Source organism: Bombina bombina, chromosome 6 (genome assembly GCF_027579735.1).
Source record: "Bombina bombina isolate aBomBom1 chromosome 6, aBomBom1.pri, whole genome shotgun sequence".
In the NCBI taxonomy this organism is placed as follows: domain Eukaryota; kingdom Metazoa; phylum Chordata; class Amphibia; order Anura; family Bombinatoridae; genus Bombina; species Bombina bombina.
In genome coordinates, this window is record NC_069504.1 from 379,800,237 (window position 1) to 379,818,137 (window position 17,901).

A 17,901-nucleotide genomic window follows, 5' to 3' on the forward strand; every position below is an offset into this window, starting at 1 on the left:
CTTTCAGAATAATTTACATTGCAAAATGTTTATTGATATTATTCTACTGTGCATATAGGATGCCTAAACTCTGTGAGGACGTAGCCCTTTTTCAGTTTACCTTACACAATGATAACTGACGCTATCCAGGTATATGTTAGGTGTCATCCATATATTTATGCGAATGAGGTCCCATCAGTGGACCTAGAGGTCTTCGATGACACAACACTCTACTAAACTTTAAAATGAAGAACAGAAAAGTCTGGCTATTATGAATATACTTTAATGTATTGATATATGGTGTTTATTCCTGAGATATTATTTGTACCCTCATTTGCCATGTATGTATTACTGTGTTTTGTTTCTTCAATAAAAAGAAAAGTTATATAAAAACAGATAAGAAAGGAAAGGGGACATGGTTATCCGCAAAGGCAACAGGAGGCTTAGCCTGCCCAGTGGCAAGCACTAAGAGATAAGTGCTATTGTCAAAACGGGAGGGGGACATGTTTCTGAGACATCAAGATGGTATTAATGTAACACTGTATCAGTTTAGAAGAGTGATGGAGAAGGTTATAGGCAGGTTAGGATGGAATCAGGGTTACTTCGCACAACATTCATTTAGGATAGGGGTTGCAACTAGCACTGTGGGAAAAGGGTGCTCGGTAGAGCAAATTTAAAATGTAGGAAGGTGGAAATCTGCAGCTTACAAGAGTTATATTAGAATTAAAAAAAAAAAAAAATAAAGGGTTCAATTTTGTTGTGTTGAGTGTGAAGTGTGTGTTAACAGTTCATATTTTTCTGGTTATTTTTAAGAGAGAGCTTTAAGGGTATGGCTAGTCGGTCACTCATACATTTACTGGGCGTGTGCGAGAGCCAAGACTTTGGCCATCGGGAATCACTTAGATTTTAAGGCTAGGGAAGCTAGTTTAAGATGGATAGGAAAAAGAGGGATCAAGTGGAGGGAATTAGTAAGCACAATTCAGGAGGCCAGATTGAGATGGGGAGTCCCCGACATGTTAATAATTCGCCTCAGGGACAACGATATAGGGGATGGGCCATTCATGGAAATACAAGAAAAAGTGGTTCATGTTTTCCAATGGTTGAGTATGGCCTGGCCCAGTGTAAAAGTAGTTTGGTCCAATATTATCTCAAGATTACATTGGAGGGGGGGTGGAGCAGCAGAGGGCAGGCTACAGGTGCAGGAAAAGGCTAAATCAGGCAGCTAGAAAAGAGGTATTGAAGATAGGGGGGATAGTCTTAGAGCACCCATTGATCACAGCAAAGAGAGAGGAGCTCTATAGAACGGACAGGGTACACCTGACCAATCAAGGAAACGACCAGTTCTTGGCGGACATCAGGGACATCCTAAAAGGTCTGGTAGAGGTAAGAACAAGGAGGTAAAGCAAGGTTACTGTTTTAAGTAGCTGTAGGTGGCAGAAAAAGAGGACCCCCTTTTTTGTGTGGCGGTGAAATTTGGGGGCTGGCACGTAGGTGTGGCGGTGTAGGGTGGGGAGTATCCTGAGGCATACCTTGACCTGCAGTGGTGGTCTTTGGTCAAACTGGTATTGGGTCCTGCTATGCCGCTGGTTCTCCCTGCGCTTCGCTGTCACGCCACAGGGGGGTGTTACCTCCCCTGAAAACGTGGCCCCCAAGTTCATGTGAAAATGCTGGCGCATTTATTCTGAAATATGGAAATTTAGGGAAATTTTGATTATGATGATATGGGGTCGCTCTAATAATTTTCAATTAATAAAACCGTGACCTTTCCAAAATTTTAAACGCCAAGAACTGTGTCTGTGTCTTTATTTGGGGAAGTGGAGGGTGTTATGGGTTTTTGTTGCTGGTGAACAAGGATGTTATGCTAAAGGTTGGTTGGAGTTTTATTTTAGAAAGTTTTTCTCTCGGGGTATCCCTGGATTTCAAACTCTAGGGGCTCCAGACCTTACAAAAAGCAGACTGAATGTATATGAAGGGAGCAAATTAAGGGATGGGCTCCCTGGGGAAAGAAAGGGTCATAAAGGGGGAAGGTGAGCATGGTATCCTCTGAAGGAAAAAGAGGAGGGTCCCATGAGTGAGAAAGGGGATGTGGGTTTTCTAAAATCTAAGGTGTGGTGAAAGGGGGGATGGGGGAAAGGCATAAAGGACAGGTGAGACAGGAAGCAAGGATCACTAACCTTTTTTATTTTCCCTCCCTCCCTCCCTAGAATTGTTAAGAGAAATCTTGAGAAAGAATCCGAAAAGGTCACAAGGAGGCAAGGAGCGACAAGGGCACGGTTATGGGCTGGAGGTTGGCTACTTAGTCATATCTTGTAAGACCGCCCGTGTGGCCCCTTAAGGGTATGGTGCAACTACTGCTGAAATTTGCTGGTGATCTTTGGTCAATGCTTTTGCTCAGCTAGTATTTCTTTAAGTAGTTGTTTTGTTAGGATTTCAGTTGTGGTATGCGGTGAAATTTGGGGGCTGGCATGTAGGTGCGGTGGTGTAGAGTGGGGAGGATCCTGCGGCATACCTTGACCTGCAGTGGTGGTCTTTGGTCAAACTGGTATTGGGTCCTGCTATGCCGCTGGTTCTCCCTGCGCTTCGCTGTCACGCCACAGGGGGGTGTTACCTCCCCTTAAAACGTGGCCCCCAAGTTCATGTGAAAATGCTGGCACATTTATTTTGAAATATGGAAATTTATGGAAATTTTGATTATGATGATATGGGGTCGCTCTAATAATTTTCAATTAATAAAACCGTGACCTTTCCAAAATTTTAAACTCCAAGAACTGTGTCTGTGTCTTTATTTGGGGAAGTGGAGGGTGTTATGGGTTTTTGTTGCTGGTGAACAAGGTTGTTATGCTAAAGGTTGGTTGGAGTTTTATTTTAGAAGGTTTTTCTCTCGGGGTATCCCTGGATTTCAAACTCTAGGGGCTCCTGATCTTAATATCATACAATTCATTTTGGTTATTTCTCCAATTTTACCCTGATTTTAAGCTATTTTTAAATGTAGTGTTTGAGCATGTGTGTGTACTGTTTGGCTGGTTTTTATATTTCTAATAGTTATTTTCTTCTTAAACGGGAAGAGTCCACAGCTGCATTCATTACTTTTGGGAATTCAGAATTTGGCCACCAGGAGGAGGCAAAGACACCCCAGTCAAAGGCTTAAATACCTCTCCCACTTCTCTCATCCCCCAATCATTGTTTGCCTTTCATCACAGGAGTTGGCAGAGAAGTGTCGGAAGATTTTTATATAGTCTCTTATGGAGGGTAGTACTCTTCGAAATTGGACTGGAGTTTTAAGTAATCCTGTCAGTCTCTCAGTGAGAGCTTGGATGAACGGAGTCCGGAGATGCAGGGAGAGTCTTTCTGCGGAACCATCTTGACTCATGTTAACAGCTCCTTAGCAATCAGCGATGACGAGTTTAGCTGCCTGCTTTATTCTCTCAAGTCCATGTCAGAAGCGAGGCTTATATCTGTCAGAAGAGCCGTGTTCCTGTTCCACAGCATTAATTCCGGTAAGATCGTTTAATTTTACTTCAATAATGTGAAAAAGTTATGTAAATGAAGAAGTCAGGGTCTCAGTGGGACTCCTTTATCTTTATAAGGTATCAAGGGTTAATATCTCCTGAGGGGGTTATTGAACAGAGGGGACTTTAATCATGTTTGTTATGTAATTCTGTCTGCTAATGTGTAGTGTTACTTGGGCTCGTGGCTAGATCGGAACATAACGTCCTTTTCTTGTCAGGCTGCGCTTCTCTGTTCCATTTCCATATTCCTGATCATGTGGCAATGGAGAGAGTCTGTTTTGCTAGTTGTCTGGGTCTCAGGAGGTGGAGAGTGCCCCAGCCATTGGGGGTGTAAGGTGCTATTTTTTATTTTTCTGGCCATAATTTCTATATACCAAGTTATGGAGGATTCTGACTTTTTGGAGACGGATGTCTTTGATTCAGATACTACTTCTTGTGAAAGTATGAAATGTCCTGGGTAATCATGCCCATCAGTTATGTTCTGAATGTCTCTCTAGAGTGCTCTCTTCTCCCGTTACAGGTAACTTAGAGTCCGCCAAGCCATCTGCCCCTGGGGATCACATATCCCATGCGGCGCGTCCCCTAGAACCTTCTTTGTCTACGCAAGCAGAAGTCCCTAATGCCATTACCCCTTCTCCAGAAGGCGGCTTGTTTCCTCCATAGGTTACGAAACACAGTTCCGCACGGCCATATCTATGGCACTGGTGCATTTACATCTTCCAGAGGAGGTGTTGCTGAGATACTGTCCTTGTTATGCAAACCTGGGCTCGTCAGGTGTGGGAATGCCTGGGGCAGATTACCCACCTGGGAAGCGATCTCCTCTGAAGCTTCAGGGGCCCAACCATAGGGGTCGGGGTCTTCAGTTGCCCTGGCGGAGGTAAGTCTTGCTTTTCGTTATAAACTGGCGTGCCTTTGTGTCCTGCTACGGCATGTTTTGGCATTGCTGGAGGATCCCAGTACTAGAAGATTAAGGGATACTCAGTCTTCTCTTCCAGATGGCAAGCTGGATTAGACATGTGGGGATGAGGTTAATCTCCTGGTCGTCTTCAGTTTTCCTTTCTTTTTTGGGTATCTTATTCCAGTTCTGAGCTGTGGAAGAATGGGGTCTCTGATTGGCTGGTCCCGTTGGTGTACCCATTCTTCTTGGGCGTTCACCTGAGTGGGCTGCTCTTCTTTTATTTGATCCGGTTAGGATGTATTTTATTTATTTTTAAGAAGCTCATGTGTTATAATTTCTCCATTGGGAAATATTTCTTCTCTGGAATTTGATACTAGCAATTTTGTGATTGCTTGGGCACAGCAGAAGATGTATGTTAAGGTGTTAGTACATTGTTATGTCTTTAAATCCTTTTATCGAGTCCTCGTGAGGGTCTCAAATTTTCTGTGGCTTGGTTCAGTTTGGAGTACCCTATGTAGCAGGCTGGTCCAGGTAGGGTGCTATTTTTGTTCCTTATGGTCTATTTCATCTACGTGATGCCGGTGTAACTGGCTGACCTGGCTGGGTGGTGAGTTGCTCTCTCGGATGAGGAGTTTGCTATCTTTGTGTCTCTTCAGAATGAATAATATTTGCTTTTTGCTAAGAGTTTTGTGAAGTTAAACTTCCATGAGCTCCATACATTTTTTGAGGCTCTGCCCCTGCAGGGCTAAAATATGGTAGAGGAAGCCTTCATTCCTAAACGTCAGGCTGGTTCTTGTTCTGCCTTTGGGTGGGCATCAGGGGATTGTACTCAGTCCTCATCCTTCTATTTTGAGGTTCGCCTCTTGGAATCTGTTTTCCTTGATGACGGTCCCTTTTCCTTCAGGTTGAGGTTGATGGGCCCTTTTGTCCCCTCCCTTGGGGTTGGCTTCAGGTCATCTATTTCTGGAAGTTAAAGCCTTTTGGTTATTCTAATTCCTCGATCTCGTCTGCTCCCATATTTTTGGGAGATGCACAGATTAAATTGTCTCCACTCTTTCCTCTGTCGTCCCTTCTTAGTTGTTTGTGGGTTTTCTCCCACCAGGGGCTAGGATACATGCTCCTTCCTCAATCTTTGAGATGTAGGGGTGTCAGGGAAGTGGATCCTGAGCATCTTCTGTTAGCTTCTCTACCCAGTTTTTCGATGTGGCATAGTGGTTAGTTCCACCACACCTGAAGCAGGAGGTTGTGGGCTTGATCCCAGGTAAAGCTCCTGTTTCTCCTCTGTCTCGTGATTCTGGTGACAGCTAGCATTCCTAAGAAGAGTTTTCTGTTTTCTCATACGTTACTTAGTCTTTAGACTTAGCGTACATTGTCCCTAGAGCCTTAAGTCCTTGCAGAGTGGCTGTGTGGCTTCGACATTGCCTATTGCCCTTTATGTTGGGAGTTGTATCCCGCTGTGGGTGTCCTAAGCTCTCGGTGTATAGGATTCAGTGTCCAAGGTGTCTTGGATATGACTGTGATTGCATCGCCTCTGGTGCAAAGTCTATTCCGGATGGGGTAGCCTAGTGGTTTCTAAGGGGTTATTAAACATTAAGCTGGTTCCGAGTTTTCGGGTGCCCGGGTTTGTTTGTCCTGTCTTTGACTGGAATTTTGGGGGTCTATATCCAGATCCCTTAGCACTGTGTCGGCAATGTTTTTTTGAGCTCGTCTATAGCTTACGCTTCAGCCCCACTGTGGTAAGGCTGATGGTTAGCTTAGCTATCTAATGAGCGGTAGGTTTGCAGTTTGAGATCAACTGCCTCTATTTGCACCTTGATTGTGTGCTAGCAAGCTGTTAAGTTCTGGAATCCCTTTCCCTCCCTTTGGGGGTGAATTTGATATCCCATAGTATCCACCTAGTGCTTGTAGGTATTCTTTTTTCCTCCGTTTAGTGGGGTTGCTTCCCCTGCCTTGCCTGAGGGATGTCAGTGTGTAGGGATGGACTTCTGATGCCATGCCTTTACTGTAGTACAGTGGAGTGTCTCCTTGGGAGTGCCCTTCATCTTCAGGAAGGGGGCTGTGTCTGGGTTCTGGAACCTGAGCTCTTTAGAGGGGCCGGATCCCTCCTTTTCTCCTTCCTGCAGTTCCTGAACAGCCAGCTGTAGTAGCCTGATGGTAATCTTAGCTGCCTAGCAAGTGGAAGGTTTGCAGTTTGAAACCAGCTGCAGCTACTTGCACCTTGAATGTGTGCTAACAAGATGTTTCTGTTTCAAGGTTCTTTTAACCCCTAAGCCTTTTGGACATTATTAGTCTCCTTGGTGCTGGGTCTATTGTCGGATCTTAGCCACGTATCACAGTTATTGTGAACCTTCTTTAGGGTAAGGCTTTGCGATGGATCCCTCCTCAGCAGGTAGTTTTTTCTACCAGGTTCTGGGTTTGGGTCCTTCCTTTCCTCTATTTGGGAAGGTCCTGTCTTGCATTGTTTTGGAGTTCCACTTCTGAAGAAGGTCCTGTGTGGTTGCATAGCTAGGGTGGCAACCTGTGGTCGCTAAGTCCTTATTTGTAGCAGGATGCCTATGGCTTGGAGGAGCATATTTAGATATCTGATGCTGTTTTTCAGTAGCTCCCGGGGACGGTTTGCCTTTTGGTTGCTTTATTCTGGGTGCGAGTAAATGCTCTGTGTAGGGGAGGGATTTTTCTTTCCTCCTTTTCAGTTCTCAGGATATTTCTTGGTCCTTGGTTTGAGATGGAGGGGGTCTTTACAAGTTCTCTCTTTACTTTGCTGGGTCGGCAGGTTCCTTTCATAGGTGCTCTGTTCCTCCTGGTTCACTCTCTTGGAGTTCCTTTTCTTGGTCTTAGTCCCTTTGGGTTTGAGGGTCCTTTCGGACTCATTTAGCTGAGTTTCTTTTCTTCCCAGTTGGGGGAATGTGGAAATTTCCCCTTTCTTTTGCTCGGGGGTGAGTTTATTTTGTGGGCTGCATGCCTGCGGGACTTAGTCTCCTCAGCTGCTTTTGGCTCGGTCGAGCCTACTAGCCTGAGCGGTCTCTAGCAAGGGCCTTGTTGGCTTTAACTGTTGGGCAATTATCTCAGCATTTTTCCTTTTTGCCCTTTGGCTTCTCGTGAAGCAGTTTTTTTTTCCGGGAGTTTTGGGTTTTAGGCTGTGGTGCCCTCAGAAGGGGCCGCCTTTTGTACCCGCCCGTTTTGCATTCAGTGTTCTCTGTAGCTTGGGTATTGTTTTCCAAAAAGTAATGAATGCAGCTGTGGACTCTTCCCATTTAAGAAGTAAAACTAAAATTATGCTTACCTGATAATTTTCTTTTCTTCTGACGGGAAGAGTCCACAGCTCCCTGATTGCACTGTATCATAAGGGGCGGCTGTATTTTTTGTTTCTTCTGGCACATTTTTCACCCTGATATTTCTCCTACTGTTCCTTGTTCCCTCGGCAGAATGACTGGGGGATGAGGGAAGTGGGGGAGGTATTTAAGCCTTTGGCTGGGGTGTCTTTGCCTCCTCCTTGTGGCCAGGTTCTGAATTCCCAAAAGTAATGAATGCAGCTGTGGGGTCATCCCGTCAGAAGAAAAGAAAATTATCAGGTAAGCATGATTTAAGTTTTTGTATGTATGTTTGTTTGTCAAAATTTAATTTGATACTTTCTATCCTTAATTACATACATTGAGTAAGGTAACTTTTTTTGTGCAACTTTTGTTTCATTTTTGTAAAATTCTTACATATAATTGTCTGATGCTCTCTAATTCAGCAGTCAGCAAATTGATGCTACTTGATATAACTGGCTGAACTAATACATAGCTCTCCTAAACTATAATAACCCTCACATTCTTTAAGCTTCATGCTTCATTGTCAGTCTTGCATCCTGAAAAAAATATATAACAACAATACTCCCTATGTTTATCAAAGGAAATATACTTGAAACCTATACCTAAAGCCCAAAGGCCACCCAGCAGCACCCCAAAAAAGCAGACATGAAAATATGGCCCTTAATATCTGTACCTCAATGACTGACAAAAGAAGGAGGGGAACTGGGGTAAGACAGGTTAGTGTACATTGTATGAATCCCTGAACAGTAGAGTCTTCAAGGAAAGCTGTAAACTTTGAAAACTAGGAGTCTTATGGAGCAAGGCAGAGAGTTCCAGAAGATCGGGGCCAATCTGGAGAAGTCCTGTAAGAAGAGATAGCAAGTGAGTGGGGGGGAGGGACGTATTCATGAGCATAGCAAAGGGGATAGGTGAGAGAGAATCTTTTGAAAAGGGTATAAATATAAGAGGTAGCAGCATTATTTAGGGCCTTGATTGTTAGGGTAATGATTTTGTATTTTATTTGGGAGGCTAGAGGAAGCTAGTGAAGGGATTGGCAGAGGCAAGCAGCAGATGAGGAGCAGATGAGTCTTTCTGGGATTAGAGGAGACAATTTCATATACGCCCATGGAAAGCCCATGTTTAGCCTATTTTATAAAAAACAATTACACTTGTATTTTGTACTTATACGTATGCATTTCTGTGTGGTTTTTGTGTATCCAGTGTACTTAAATTACGAATTATTCTGTGCATATTTAATACGATTTATTCCTGTGTATCTTGCATACACATTTTACATTTTTGATAAAATACGATTTTTGATGCTCCTTAACAATTCAACTTTTTCCTGCTTCTTTTAGTGTGAATGGTTAATTATTTGTTTTGTAAGATATTTTTAAAATACAAATTTTATTTTGCACTTTTGTAATGTCTGCAACTCCCCCATATGAAAACGCAATATACATCTCTTAGCGAGACACTCTTTTTTGAGGGAGAAAAGTGGCTTTAGCTCATTCTACTAGGGAAATAAAAGTACTAATGAGCATTCTTTAATAATCTCACCAGCCCAGAGATCTTTAGATCATTGGGCCCTTAGAAGGAAAAATGGAACATTAACATTTCAGTACCTCTCTGTCACAGCCCCCAATGGCAGCATTATTTTATCTACACCTTCATCTTTACATGAACCCAGATAATTAGGAACACATTAAAATGATTTCAACAAATCAAAGAGAGAGTTTGATGTAAAGAAATATGATAGACTTTAATTTACTAGCCTTTTCAGAAGTTTTGAGGCAAGGTGGAATAGAGAAATAGGGTGGTAATTGGAGGGGGAGCTTGGATCTAGAGGTTTTTTTGTGGATGTGTGTGCCCAAATGTGATTTCCCTACCAAACTTTTTCTTACAGTTTTGGGAAACTCCTAAGTCAACTTCAAATTACAATGCTTAGTTGAACCTACCACTGAACTATGTACAGAAATGTGGATCATCTTCCAAATACCTGCACGAAGATTTCTTTTTCAAGACACGATGAGTCCACGGATCATCTTAATTACTAATGGGATATTCACCTCCTGGTCTGCAGGAGGAGGCAAAGAGCACCACAGCAGAGCTGTTAAATAGCTCTTCCCTTCCCTCCCACTCCAGTCATTCTCTTTGCCTACGTTAGTGATAGGAAGAGGTAAAGTGAGGTGTTAGATTAGATTCTTCAATCAAGAGTTTATTATTTTTAAAGTAGTGCCAGAGTGTGCTGCTTTGTTCTAGGGTGTAGCCGTAGTCCATATCAGTCTCTTCAGTAGAGCTTTTGGTTGCTTTAAAGCAATGGGAACTTGTGTGACATAATTTTCACTGTGCCTCCCATATTCTGATGCTGCCCTTACCAAGAAAACCTGAGGAATTTTACTCTGGACTTTCGTTTTCGTTACAGGTCCATGGGAGGGAGAGGACCTCCTAAACCTGGAAACTGCCTTGCTGCCAGGCAAAAGATGAGGTAAGTGCTGGCTTTATTTCTGGGGGTAGAGGATCTCAGAAAAAGGTCTGGGTACTTTCTTATAGACCTCATTGAAATTGGAAGTTTCTCCTAGCCTATTAGGGGACTTAGGGTAGTTAGGACACTGGGGCTTACATGTGTGTCATCTCCCGGCGATCTCATATTATTATGTTAAAGTCGACCAGGAGATTTTATATGGATATATGGAGGCCCTAAAGGGTGTTATGTAGAGCTCTCAAATTTTACTTAAGCTGTTTAGCCTTTTCTCTTGCTGTAATAACAGCATTAAAATAATGACAGCGTTTATATGAGGTAGTGCATTCTATGCTTTGCTCCCGGTGCCTATACTTAAGCAAGGTGACTGGGAGTTCTCATACTGGGCTGTTTATCAAAGTGGTGTATGTGTTATGACAGCATTAACATGATTTAGTACATTCTATGTTTTGTTCCCGGTGCCTATACTTAAGCAAGGCGACCGGGAGATTACTTAGCAAGCTGTTTGACACGAGTACAGCGTACTAGTAGATTTTTATCATGTGTATTCTTTTCCTTGCTCTCGGGGCCTATACTTTAACAATGGAGCCCGGGAGTTGGCTTCCGAAACGCCCACGAAGGGCGGGGCTTGTTGAATGGCGCCAGTGTTTGGGCACGTCTCCTTTCTTACTCTTCCTACTATCGGTAGGAGTGGGGGAAGTCTAGTATGTGCACCTCATGAAAGCCACTTCCTTCCTATCGCCTCCGGTTAGGAGGGCTTGTTAGCTGAGTTTTTGCGCTTAAGATAGAGTTATTGTATAGTCAGAATTGTGGAGACTGTCTGACTTCTCAGCTGGGTCAGGCGAGGATGTAAAGGGGGTTTATCTGTGTTGGAAATCCTCACATTCTTATCCTGAATTTTCTGTCATCAAATAAAATAAATAAGTTATACTTCTACATTTAAAGAGACAGTACCGGTAGTTATGTGTGAATATAGACATAACCCTTTGTTAATAAAAATGTAAGTATCTGCTTTATATGTGTCAGATTGATTGAGGAGGTATTCAAAATATATTATAACACACATGCCATGCCCTGCGGTTCCTCACAAACTCCATCTGGAGTTGCTTCGCAAAACATCGCTTCTTTTATGTCATGGCGATATCTTTAAATAAAGTAACGTTTATTTATAAGTGTCTTTCAGAAGATAAAAAAAAAAAAAGTTACCTTTTAGAATTTAAAGAGACGGTAACGTTTTTTTATGTGTTACTTTTTGTTGTGGAATCCCAACTGTTTATTTGTGTAATTCATCCTTTGTGACTCAGAATGGATCAAGATGCCCTGCTAGGGGTCCCTTGTTTTTTTAGGATGGATACCATTGTGGTACTACCAATCCTTTTCTATTTCTCATTTTTTGAGAGATCTTTAATTTGATAGTCTTGTCTAAACCTATTCCTTTCTAGGGCGTATGCTGTCTAGGAAGCATACAAATTTATAGCCCTCATGTAGTGCTCTGCATTTCCTCTCTTACTCCTTTTGCAGTTATTTTGTATTTGGGAGCCGGCTGTGTGCATTGCCACCGTTACTAGTGCGCCGGCATATTGGTTTGATGCACTATCTGAGGACTGAGACTTCTCTGGATGAGATCCAAGATAGGATAAAGGCTCTCAAACTTGCAAATGCCTTTATATCAGACGCTTCCATTCAAGTTCTCAAATTGGGAGTGAAGATATTGAGTTTTTCTATCTTGGGCCGCAGAGCCTTCTGGTTAAAGCCCTGGGGCACGATCAAATATATAGCGCAATTTTCGGCACAAGTGTGGGAACCCGCGCCGCCCGTAATTTCACCTCGCACATCGGGGTATTACATATACTGCGCCATTAGATGCTTATCTAGCGTAAGTAGGACAAACTGACAATCTTCCAAAATGTGCGCAAATACACATTTTAGTCGTCGCAAGTAACTTACGCCAGTATTTTGTCCACGAAAAGTCTCAATAAAGAGTAGTTTTATGCAAATTAGGCTAACACTCGTAAAAAATGAACCGCGATTTCATATAAAAATGTGACACGTAATTACGCTATTCAAAATTCATATATAAACCCATGCGCAGCCGCCATTTTCTTCAGTGTGTTTGGATGGTTTGTTGAGCTACAGCACACTACAGTGAAGTGGAGGATTAGTCAGAGTAGAGAGAGAGGTTCAAACAGAGGAGTTAGGTCGTATTGTTGTTTGATTAAGCTTGTACACTTACACATATTTTTACATATTGCACACATTTTGCATACATACATACATATACAAATACACCACACTTTTTTTTTCTAACACCTCACACATTTTATTTAAATTTTACAGTATTATAGGCTGAGTGTTTGGTTGTGATTGTGAGTGATTGAACTGGAAGTGAGTGTGAGTGTGTGTAGTGTGATTTAGTGTGAGGATGGCAGGGAGAGGTAGGGCGGAGGGGAGAGGAGTGGCAGGGAGAGGAGTATTGTAGAGGACAGGAGGAGCAGTGGGGTCCCCATCAGGGAGTAAGTGGAGTGGGGAGAGGGAGAGCTAGAGGGATGATGGGAGGGGAGATGCCTGAGAGCCCCAGAGACCAGGCACATCTAGGAGAGGGACAGAGGGCGCACATGGGGACAGAAGGGGGGAGGAGGGAGAGGATAGGGAGGAACCCACAACAGGGACATCACAGGGAGCAAGCCAGGTGTCCATGGAGGCATGCAGCCACCACCACCACCACCAGTCTTCAGGCAACTACATGAACAGTATGCTCCCAGGCATGAGCAGGGTTGGATGGCTTCAGTTGAGGACCCGGGAGTGATGCCACTACCATTGCCATATGACCCCTGGCAAGATTCCTGGCCAGAGGAATATTCTTCTTTTGGCTTTGAGGGGGAGCCAAGACAGCCACAAAGGGTCCATGTATTTACCCCCCCCCCCAACACAATCTCAGGGCAGTCATGGCTTTTACCCACAGACTATGTCACAAGAAGTGCCAACTAGACAGGCTGAGTGGTCACACACTGGTCATCAGTGGGACTATCAATCATCCCTGAGAGCTCCACCATTCTCATCACTTGGGCGAGTTCCACCATCCTCATCACTTGGGCGAGTTCCACCATCCTCATCACTTGGGAGAGCTCCTCCATCTGCAGATGAAAATATAGCTGAAAGTACTCAAGCACCAGCAGATGCAGATGAACCTGTCCCACCAGAAACATCAGATGCAGCTGAACCTGTCCCACCAGAACCAGCAGATGCAGCTGAACCTGTCCCACCAGAACCAGCAGATGCAGCTGAACCTGCACCTGAAGCAACTAGAAGCCCTGCTGCTCAAGAGCCTGTGGATGCATTGTATTCTCCGCTGGGTGAGGAATATATTGCACTCCAGAGGAGGCTCATAACAAGCTCCGAGAGCAGACAAAGAGGCCAAGAGAGGATCCACAGGATCCAAGAGAGGTTCCTCAGGAGCCAAGAGAGGTTCTTCAGGAGCCAAGAGAGGTTACACAAACGTAGCATAGAGCTGCAGAGGGACATGGCAGCATCATTAAGTGGAAGTGTTCAAAACCAGTCACAGATGATGCAAATTCTGTCTGATATGCAGATGCAGATGGACAATAGATGGCGAGAACAAAATATAGATGGCGAGAACAAAATCAACTCTTGGGTGTGTTGGTTGAGCACTTTACACACCAGCAGGACACTGCCTCCAGCCTATCATCTGTGGCCAGCACACCAGCAGAAACATCAGAATCTTCCCAAAATAGGAGAACAAGGCAATCCACTACAGTCACCTCAGCTCCCTCATCTAAGAAGCCAAATAAAGAAATAAATATTCTTATAGTTCATCATAAATCTTGTCCTCTGTTATTTACAATATAATTGTCATCCACATCCATGTGAGGTGTGTTTTAGTACACTAATATTGTTAAAACATATAACAAGACCTGTGTGGAAATGGCAAAAAAGGTAATATTATCATGTTTATGACATATTCATGTTCTATAAACCACATCACATAGTTGTGTATGAAGAGTACATTTAGTAATATTCACTTCTAAGATGTAAATCAAGTTTTCTCACATCCAATATAAATTGACACATGGGTATATATATATATATATATATATATATATATATATATATATATATATATATAAATAATAATGTATTTACAGAAGGTGTGAACATAAGGTATAAACATCCTTTTTCAGTCTTATTAATGATAGTCAATAAATCATAGTGACCTAAACATGAATTAAACAAATGAGACATTTTCAGTAATTAGGGTGGTTATGGGAAGTGGGGTGGGATGTAGTAGTTTCACTTACATGCAGTGGAAATCCGCAGTATGTAAAGATGGTGGCTAATGAGGGTGTGCATTGCCAGGTGTTTTAAGGCTGCAGGTGAGAGGTTGTGCTGTTTGTGATTGGTTTGACACACTTGCAGGGGCAGGAATAATAAATGCTTAGAAGAGGTTTAACTGTTTGAGATTTGCGGCTGATATGTATGTGATTGCGCATGCATTTTTTAGGCCTTCAGGGAGTTACGTTGCTTTTTTAGTCAGTGCAAGGGTTACTGCACCTGCAATATGTGGCGAGATAAGAATGGAGTAGATTTTCTGAATTCTGCGCGTGTAAGTCCTTACACTGTATATTGGATACCAAATTGCGCGTCTGTTCTATGTTAGTCTATGGGTAAAAAAAATACGTCCGAAGGGTGAAATATACGCGCGTAACTTGTATGCTACGTCGTATATGTAATACCAAAATTGCGTAAAATATGGCGGCGGAGGATTTTGTGGACGACTCTGCATATGTAATGGAGGCCCAGGTCTGCGGATGTGTCTTCTAAGTCTAAGCTTCTAGCCATTCCATACAAGGGGAAGACTTTGTTCGGACCCATTCTGAAGGAGATTATCTCTGATATCACGGGAGGTAAGGGTAGAGGCTCCGTTTGAGCATCTTCTCCCGCAAGTCAAGAGAAATAAACAAAAAGGACGACAAAACTATTTTCATTCCTTTCGTAATTTCAAGGGAAACTCTCCCTCTCCCTCCTCTAATGCAGGAACAGTCCAAACCTACATGGAGACCCAACCAGTCTTAGAACAAGGGAAAGCAGTCCAAGAAGCCGGCTAGTGATTCCAAGATAGCATGAAGGGTATACCCCCGATCCGGGACCGGATCTTGTAGGGGGCAGACTTCCCTTCTTTGTTCAAAGCCTGGGTTTGGGATGTCCAGAATCCCTGGGCAATAGAAATTGTGTCTCAGGGATACAAACTGGAGTTCAAGGTTTTTCCTCCCAGAGGCAGATTCCTAATTTTGAGATTATCTGCAGACCAGATGAAAAGACAGGCATTCTTACATTGTGTAAGAGACCTCTTCGCTCTGGGAGTGATTGTTCCTGTTCCAATTCTGGAACAGGGACTGGGGTTTTATTCCAATCTATTTGTGGTTCCCAAAAGGGAGGGAACCTTCAGACCAATTCTAGACCTCAAGACCCTAAACAAGTTTCTCAGTGTACCGTCCTTCTAGATGGAAACTATTCGTTCCATCCTACCATTGTTACAAGAGGGTCAATTTATGACCACGGTGGATTTCAAGGATGCATATCTGCATGTTCCCATTCACAGGGATCATGACAAGTTCTTAAGGTTTGCTCTTCTGGACAATCACTACCAGTTTGTGGCTCTCCCTTTCGGTCTTACCACAGCCCCCAGAATCTTTACAAAGGTTCTGGGATCTCTGTTGGCGGTGCTTTGTTCAAAGGGCATTACAGTGGCGCCTTATCTGGATGACATTCTAGTTCAGGTGCCATCCTTTCAGCTAGCAAGATTCCACACAGACTTGGTGTTGTCCTTCTTAAAATCCCAGGGCTGAATTTAGAAAAGAGTTCCTTAGTTCCACACACAAGAGTGACTTTCCTAGGAACTATAATAGACTCTCTGACTATGCAGATATTTTCGATAGAAGTCAGGAAATCAAAGATTATCGATACTTGTCTAGCCCTTCAGTCCACTCCTCGTCCTTCAGTGGCTCAGTGCACGGAGTTAATCAGGCTGATGGTGGCGGCTAGGACATCATTCTGTTTACTCGCTTTCATCTCTGGGTTCTGCAGTTGAACATGCTGAGACAATGGAATGGAGATTAGTCGGACTTGTCCCCTAGGCTTCTACTGGAGCAGGAGACAAGGGTCTCTCTTCAATGGTGGTTATCTATGGTTCATCTCTCCCAGGGAACATGCTTTCGCAGACCATCTTGGGTGATTGTGATGACAGATGCCAGCCTTCTAGGGTGGGGAGCAGCCTGGGGCTCCCTAAAGGCTCAAGGATTATGGACACAGACAGAGACCGTTTTGGCCCATAAACATTCTGGAACTAAGAGCGATCTACCATACTCTTCTGGCCTGACCTCAATTGGCCTCGGTTCAGTTTATCAGGTTTGAGTAGGACAACATAACGTCAGTGGCCTACATCAATCATTAGGGAGGAACAAGGAGTTCCTTGATGATGACAGAAGTTGCCAGTATAATTCAGTGGGTGGAGACCCATTCTTGCTGTCTGTCGGCGATCCACATACCAGGGTTGGAACAACTGGGAGACTGATTTTCTGAGTAGGCAGACCTTTCATCCAGGGGAGTGGGAACTCCATCCGGAAGTGTTCTCCAGTCTGATTCTCAAGTGGGGTCAGCCGGAGTTAGATTTCATGGCATCACGGCAGAACGCCAAGCTCTCGAGATACGGGTCAAGATCCAGGGACCCCCAGGCGGAATTGATAGATGCTCTGGAGGCCCCTTGGACTTTCAATCTAGCATATCTGTTTCCTCTGTTTGCTCTTCTTCCTCGAGTAATTGCTCGAATCAAGCAGGAAAGGGCCTTGGTGATACTCATAGCACCGGCCTGGCCTTGCAGGATTTGGTATGCAGAACTGGTGGAGATGACATCTCTACCACCTTGGAGACTTCCATTGTGGAAAGACCTTCTGATTCAGGGGCCCTTCCTTCACCCAAATTTAGTTTCTCTGAAGCTGACTGCTTGGAGATTGAACGCTTAATTTTATTCAAGCGGGGGTTTTCTGATTCATAGACCATGATTCAGGCTCGTAAACCGGTAACTAGAAAGATTTACCATAAGATTTGACGTCAATATCTTTACTGGTGTGAATCCAAGGACTACTCATGGAGTAGAGTCCGGATTCCTAGGATTTTGTATTTTCTCCACAAAAGGTTTATCGGCGAGTTCCCTAAAGGGTCAAATCTCGGCTTTATCTATTTTGTTACACAAATGTCTGGCGGATGTCCCAGATATACAATTCAAACCAGTTACTCCTGACATGGAGTCTTAATTTAGTTCTCAGTGTTCTTCTAGATGCTCCGTTTGAGCCTATGTATTCCTTAGATATTAAGTTGTTATCTTGGAAGTTTTTATTTCTTGTGGCTATTTTTTCTGCTCAGAGATTGTCAGAACTCTCTGCATTACAGTATGAGTCTCCTTGCCTTATTTTTCATGCAGATAAGGTAGTTTTACGTACTAAATTAGGATTTCTTCCTAAGGTTGTTTCTGACCGGAACATTAATCAGGAGATTGTTTTGTTCCTTCCTTGTGTCCTAATCCTTCTTCTAAGAAGGAAAGACTTTTGCACAATTTGGACGTGGTCCGTACTTCAAAGTTTTACTTGCAGGAGACTAAGGACTTTCATCAGTCTTCTTCTTTGTTTGTGGTTTTCTCAGGAAAATGCAAGGGACAGAAAGCTACGG